Source organism: Triticum urartu, chromosome 6 (genome assembly GCF_003073215.2).
Source record: "Triticum urartu cultivar G1812 chromosome 6, Tu2.1, whole genome shotgun sequence".
Lineage (NCBI taxonomy): Eukaryota > Viridiplantae > Streptophyta > Magnoliopsida > Poales > Poaceae > Triticum > Triticum urartu.
The window spans coordinates 259,089,423-259,097,538 of NC_053027.1; positions in this window are offsets into that span (position 1 = coordinate 259,089,423).

The window sequence follows — 8,116 nt, forward strand, 5'->3', positions numbered from 1 at the left end:
AGGAGCGACTGGCCCAAAATAGGCGTATGGAGGTCTCTTCGCCTGATGTCACCGAGGAAGCTGACGACAATTACTGGCGGCAAGCACTCAAGCAGCGGGCTAGAGTATGCGGGCATGTCTCGGCCACCGGCTACGACATCGAGGTCATCGACAGCGACGGCCTAAGGCGGGCTATGTCACAGGTTAAGTGGCCCACCCCAACCCCTCGGGTTCATCCGCCGTCGATCTCATCCATGGCCCCGCCACTGATCTCCTCTGGCTCGCTGCCAACAATTTGCCATTCTACATCGCTATCGAGCCCCTTTTGTCATTTCTGAAGGACACATTCTGCGACACTGGGATCCATAGCTTCCAAGTCAGACCTCATCGACAGCGACCACGAGGAGGGCACCCTCTTCGGCTCTTCCAAGGGGAAAGAGCCCATCTGCTCTTCCCAGGGGAAAGCGCCCGTCTGCGACATCAGGGAAAGCACCCTGCAACCTTGCTCTTCCAAGGGGAAGGATCCCATCTGCAACAACATGGAGCGCATCCAGGGTCCGTCCTCTTCCCATGGTAACGAGCCCATCTGTGACAAGTGAGGAAACCTATTATTTGTTTTGTGGTGCCTCTTCACAGGGGGGAACCCATGATTTGTTTTCTCAAGTCCCTTTTGTAGTGTAGTGAGAATATGTCCAGTTTTAATTGCTATATATGGTTGTTTGCAGTATGCCTTGTTTATTTTAGTTGTTCAGAATGTGGTGCTCTATATGTGCAATTATTTACTATGCAGTACATTTCATCAATCCAGTTTTAAACATACTGATAGGAATGCATATATTTTCTTGCTGTTAAGCCTGTTATAGCTAGCATATGCCTCTTTTAAAGTTTTTTGATTGTTCGGTTGTTTGTAGTTAGCATATGTCCAGTTTCAAATGCTATCTTTGGTTGTTCGTAGTATGCCTTGTTTATTCCAGTTATTTACAACGTGATGTTCTATATGTGCAAGTATGAACTGTGCGGTTCAATTTCATCAGTACTAGTTTCAACAATACCACTATGAATGACTACATTTGGTTGCTACATCTTGTAGTTAACACGCGTGTCCATTTTTATTTAACAATAAACAGTGTACTTAGACTGGCACAATACCAATTTGAATGACTGTGTTTGCTTGTTGTTAAATGTTAGGCCCTTTGCAGTTAGCACACCTTTCCACTTCTTTTGCTTTATTAGCGTGCTTAAACCTGCACAATGAAGCTATCTTTTGGAGATTATTTTGTCTACCATGTATAATTTTGGTTGATGTTTAGCCTGTTGTGCTTAACATGCTTCTCGATGTACCTACACAGGACAATTTTGGGAATGAATGTTGTTTTCCATCGAGGTTAGTTTCATCCCATGGCTTATATCTGCTCACTCTTCAGGATATCGGTACCTGGTACCATATAGGTCGGCGGCTGACAAGGGACTAATCGGTGAATCAGACTTTTAACCGAATATATCTGCAACCCATTTATCTTTAGGTTAACTAGGGCCATATGTAATATATCTGAGGCTACATAGAAACATGCACTGTACTTAATGTCTAAATATGCAATCCTAGGCTACATAGCATCAAGGAAGAGTGTTACATTAATGTTCTAATGATGTCTAGATATACGTAGAAGAGCAGAAGCAGCAACAACAACAACAACACATCCTTGTTTGGATACTCAACTTAGCTAGAGGTTAGAGTTAGTTTCTAGCTCATTACTAACCCTGAACTAACTCCATCCAAAGAGTTGTTTGGATGGTAGGGTTAGATTGACAATAAATGCACTTGGAGAACTAGCTCCAATTAGCACCTCTTGGGTTGGATAGTTTTTTTGGGTGGGTTATAGATGTAACTAGCTCAAACTAGCCATCATGTTTAGATATACTTTAGGGCTATTTGAGCCCAAACGAGCTCAAACTAATTATAAGCCCTGGATACATCATCGGTTAATCAGCCAATAATTTGTAAGAATGCACTAAACTCCTTCCGTCCCATAATATAAGATGTTAATTCATCTAATATGTGAGTATATTGGATGTCATAAGATACTCCCTCCATTCCTATATATTTTTCTTTTTAGAGATTTCAAATGGACTACCACATATGGATGTATATAGACATATTATAAAAGAGTGTTGTACAACATCATTGTGCAATTGTTTTTTGGCTTCTAATATTAAGTTGGTGCTTCTAATATTTGTCATTGGTAAAGATCCACACTTCGACCATTTCTGCGTATGGGGCAATGAGATATCGATGAACCAGCATCAAGTGAGGAAGCTGATAAAGATTGTTAGTAAACTTGGTCCAAAGATGGCAATTAAACTATTTGTTTACACTTTATCCAAGACAACAACAAACTGCAAGTTGGTAAGTAAGAACTCTGCCGCCTTCTTTTTACTGCCCATAATGAGTTGTGTTAGATGACAATGTCTGAATATTGTTCCTTTGAAGTGGTTGCCAAAGCAGTTTACTCAAGATTACCTCTCAAACTACATGATTGGTGGGCATGCAAAGGTTAAGTATTTCTACCAGAACACGATGATTATCTAGATGTTTTCATGAAGACCGTGAAGGATGGGCGGTCAGCCATCACAAGGGGATGGACTAGAGTCGTGCGTGCCTTATGCATGGAGGAGGGCACAATATGGGCATTCCACTTCACCTTGTTCAACAACCAGAATATATTTTGCCTCTTCCTTTACTGTCTTTAATAGTACAAGTATACAACTGTGGTTCAGCATTCTTTATTTGGTTCTTATGTAATTCTTGAACATATGTACATATGAATCGAATAATGCATTGATGGTTTGAACCTGATGTATATGAATAAAGCTGTAGCATACATTCAAATTCAAATTCAAATCCGATACAATTTGAAATAGCAACAATCAAATTATGGTGAATTTATGCTCTCCAGGTTGTTATGGACACACAGTTGGTAAAACACAAACGTTTGCGATATACACTTTAATGTCTTTAATAGTACAAGTATACAACTGTGGTTCATCATTCTTTATTTGGTTCTTGTGTAATTCTTGAACATATGTACCTATGAATCGAATAATTCATTGGTTGTTTGAACCTGATGTATATGAATAAAGTTGTAGCATACATTCAAATTTAAATTCAAATCCAGTACAATTTGAAATAGCAGCAATTAAATTACGGTGAATTTATGCTCTCCAGGTTATTACGGCACACACGGTTCATAAAACACAAACGTTTGCGATATACACCATAATCCGAGACAGATCACAGAGAGGAAACGTGTGCAAGCATGCACACAGTTGCCGTTTCCAAAGCATGTGCGATGTCAGACAATATCACAAACGGTGCGGGCAAACTATGTGTTAGTTGCCTTATCGTACACGATTCACAACCATGAACTATTTCTGATGAAGTATGCATCATAAACATTAAACCACCGAATAGTGTGTGCGATAGTTGTCGTGTACGCCAATGATACGACAGTCCGACGTTTCATAATCCTATCCAACACTCGTACGATGATTAGCTAACCTTCTTAACAGTGAACCGTTTGTGATGGGCCGCGCACCATACACGTTCTATAAGTGAGCCATTTTTGATGAGCCGCGCATCGCAAACGTAGCACCACAGAATACCGACTGCGATGGCAATGCAAGCAAAAACAAGCAGGAGTACTATAGGGTCCCTATCCCCGATGGTTTCTGGATCATGTGGGAAGGACCCCCTATCGCGATGGTTCGAAATGCCGTCGTGGAAAGGGGTTCAAAACCGTTTGTTTAGCACCAACGTGCACCAGTGCTAATGTAGCTTTTGTTAACCACTGTTGAAACTTTAGCATGTTCCTTTATCCTAACAGGGAAAGGTGGTTTCTCAATATAAGCAGAAGGAACAACTGGATCAACATTATTAAGTATAGTTTCTTCTTTAACTTGTACCGGTTCTTTAATTTCTTCTTTAATAGGTGGGTGATATTTAAACCACATCTCCTTAGGGAGTTCAGCATGAGTAGCAAATGATTCACAAGAGGAGGCTACTATCTCAGAGTCAAGTCCATATTTAGTGCTAAACTTTTGAAAAGCATTGGTATCCATAAAAGATTTAACACAATCATGCTCAAGTTTAATACCTGACTATTTTCCTTTGTCGAGTTCCAAATCTTTAGAGTTGCGTTTAATTCTTTTCAAAAGATCCCACCGGAATTCAATAGTCTTCTTCATAAAGGAATCAACACAAGAAGTACAAGCATGGTTTGATCATTACGAGAAAGTCGAGCATAAAAGTTCTGAATAATAATTTCTCTTGAGAGCTCATGATTGGGGCATGAATATAACATTGACTTAAGCCTACCCAAGCTAGAGCGATACTTTATCCTTCACGAGGCAAAAAATTATATATATAATTCCGATCACGACAAACTAGATGCATAGGATATTTTTTTGGTAGAACTCCAATTTCAAACGATTCCAATTCCATGTTCCAATATCATCACATAGCCTAGACCATGCCAATGCTTTTCCCTTCAAAGATAAAGGGAAAACCTTCTTCATAACTTTATCTCCGGGTAAACCTGCAAGCTTAAACAATCCACACATTTGTTCCACATATATCAAGTGCATATCAGGATGTTCGGTTCCATCTCCTGCATAAGTATTAGCTAGCAGTTGTTCTATCATACCCGAAAGAATTTCATATTAGATATTTTTAGTAGGTGCAGTAGGTTGAGGGGTAGCTAATTGTGGTTCCGGATGAGGTGAAGATACCCTGAACAAACCCCTCAAAGGATTATTTTCCATAGTAACAAGTAACGATAAATTTCACCACACTATATAAATGTTTCCTTACCAATTTCCACTTACCAAAGGCGCTTCACTCCCCGACAACATTGCCAGAAGTAGTCTTGATGACCCACAAGTATAGGGGATCAATTGTAGCTATTTTCGATAAGTAAGAGTGTCGAACCCAACGAGGAGCAGAAGGAAATGACAAGTAGTTTCCGGTAAGGTAATGTCCGCAAGTGTTGAAATTGTAAGTAGCAGAGTAGTTTGATAGCAAGATAATTTCTAACGAGCAAGTAACAATAATAGTAACAAAAGTGTAGCAAGGTAGCCAAATCCTTTTGAGGCAAAGGACAGGCCAAAATGGTCTCTTATGATAAGCAAAGCGTTCTTGAGGGTATGCGGGAATTTCGTCTAGTCACTTTCATCATGTTGGTTCGATTCGTGTTCACTACTTTGATAATTTGATACGTGGGTGGACCGGTGTTTAGGTGTTGTTATTAGTTGAACAAACCTCCTACTTATGATTAACCCTCCCGCAATCATCCGCAACTATGAGAAAAGTATTAAGAATAAATTTTAACCATAGCATTAAACTTTTGGATCCAATCGGTCCTTTACGGAATAGCGCATAAACCGGGGATTAAGCTTCTGTGACTCTCGCAACCCATCATCTAATTGCTACTTCACAATGCACTCCCTTAGGCCCAAATATGGTGAAGTTTCATGTAGTCGACATTCACATCACACCCCTAAGGGAACCACAACATACACACTATCAAAATATCGAACACATGTCAAATTTACATGATTACTTACAACATGATTTCTCCCGTGACCTCAAGAACAAAGGTAACTACTCAAAAACGATAAACATGCTCATGATCAAAGGAGTATTAAATAGCATATTGAATCTGAACATATAATCTTCCACCAAATAAACCATATAGTAATCAACTACAAGATGTAATCAACACTACTAGTCACCCACGAGTACCAATCTATACTTCCGGTAACAAGATTGAACACAAGAGATGAACTAGGGTTTAAGAGGAGATGGTGCTGTTGAATATGTTGATGGAGATTGCCCTCCCCAAGATGGGAGAGTTGTTTGTGATGATGATGAGGATGATTCCCACCTTCGGGTGGGAAGTTCCCCCAGTGGAATCGCTCCGCCAGAGGGGAAAAGTGCTCCTGCCCATGTTCCGCCTCGAGGCAGCAGCGCTTTGTCCCGAAAGTCCTCCTCTGATTTTTTTTCTAGGTCAAATGCCTTATATACCAAAAGATGGGCACCGGAGGTGGGCCGAGGAGGCCACAATCCCCAGGGGGCGCCAGGGGGCCTTGGCTCGCCCAAGTGGGTTGTGCCCACCCGGTGGCCCCCTCTAGTAGTTATTTGCTCCAATAATTCTTATATATTCCATAAAAATTCCCCATGAAGTTTAAGCTCATTTGGAGTTGTGCAGAATTGGTAGCCTGACGTAGCTTTTTCAGGTCCAGATTTCTAGCTGCCAGAATTCTCCCTCTTGGTGTGTACCTTGCATATTATGAGAGAAAAGGCATGAAAATTACTACAAAAAGCATTATTATGGATAAAAACATCATAAATAATAGTAAGAAACATGATGCAAAATGGACGTATCATTTTTCCAGGAGTTATGTGTATGTTATTCATGGCAATTACTTGGCTTTGTCCCATACATTCTACCTCCATGATGGTTATAATACAGCCAATTTTCCCATTTTTCCCTATAGAGAAGGACCGATTTGGAAACTCAGGATGAGGTAACCTGTGCTAATACCTCTGCTATCTTCAAGAATGCTTGGTGGCAGTATCAGAATTACCTGAAGAAAACATACTTCACTGGCAAATAAACTCATCAAATTCCCTTACATTCTCCTGAGACACATTTACTGGACGATGACTGGGAACGCCTTGTTTTGTAATGGTCCGAACCAAGAATGTGGTAAGGTCTATGAGCTCATTTTCTATTTTTTAGTACTATATTCTTGTGTCTTACTGTACTCTGTTCATGTAGAACAAGTGCTTAAACCTGAAGAACAACCATTCTCATTTAAGATTCCATTGCTATCATGCATAATGCTTTGCTCTTGTATCACTGTATTTACTCATACAAACTTATTTTAAAATTGAAGGATCCATCGGAACTCCAATGGCACAGCAGGCATGTTCACGCATGTTTCTTTAATAGGCTTACTCTTATCAATAGCTCTGTTGATTTCAATTTCAATTGTGTATATAGTTGACTTCTCATATCATGCACATTACTAGCATCACAACAGAGCCAATAGTGTTGTTGTACATGTAGACCCGTGGTACCCATCTGAAATCTTGTTGCGTCGTGTAGTTTCCCATGCTTCGTATTCTTTCAATGCTGCTTTGTCTTGAACTGATATGATTTGAACCGTGTCTCTATTTTGATTTGGCAAGACAATGCAGTGACCATAGGACATAGATATATGTTTGTTTGATGCTTTTATTATGTACCAATTGGCAATAGAAGACTTGGTAGTTTAATCCTGTCCACCTTACTAATGAATTGGTTCACCTAAATGAGTTTCATATACTAGTACATGCTAAACCTGTTATGTGTCTGCTTGTTTCTTCTTTTAGAATGCTGACATAATATTGGGGAAGAGTGCCTTATTAAGCAACGGTAAAGGAAGTAATGCAGATAAGGTTCAGGATAGTGAGACATCCTTGTTGGTTTCCAAAAAAGCTGATAAAACAACTAAGGACAACTATCTTGAAGATAGTGAGACAACCCCAAAGTCCTGTCTTGGTTTAGTGTTCGAGTTACTGGCCACTACCGCTTGCACAAGCTATTCAAACTCACTGTCCAAATCAGTTCAGTTTCTTGAGTCTCAACTACAAGACGAAAGACATCGATCAGCTATGCTGCGACATGAAGCGGAAGGACTACGGAAGTCCCTGGAGCATTCAGATGCATACTTTCTAGTGCAACAAGCGTTCGAGGATTTTAGCGCCAAACAGGACAAAGCTAATAAGATTGCTAAGCTTATTGCCAGCATGGTGGATACCCAGGATAACAGTTCTTGAGCTCTTCTGAAGTTGTTTCAGTGATGGACTTGTTTTGCTACCACGTTTATTTGCACTGGTGGCCAGCTTTGACGTCCAATGTATGTAATATGCTGCTTTGTTCCCTATATTTGCACTGGTGGCGAACTTTGATGCCCAATGGATGTAATATGTGTAATAGCCGTAATAGCCCAGCGTTAGTTCCTTGCTTATTTATTTCCTTATTGTCTTGTTTAGTTGTTTGCTTGTAGTCACTATACTTCTGTTTTCCCGTTTTTC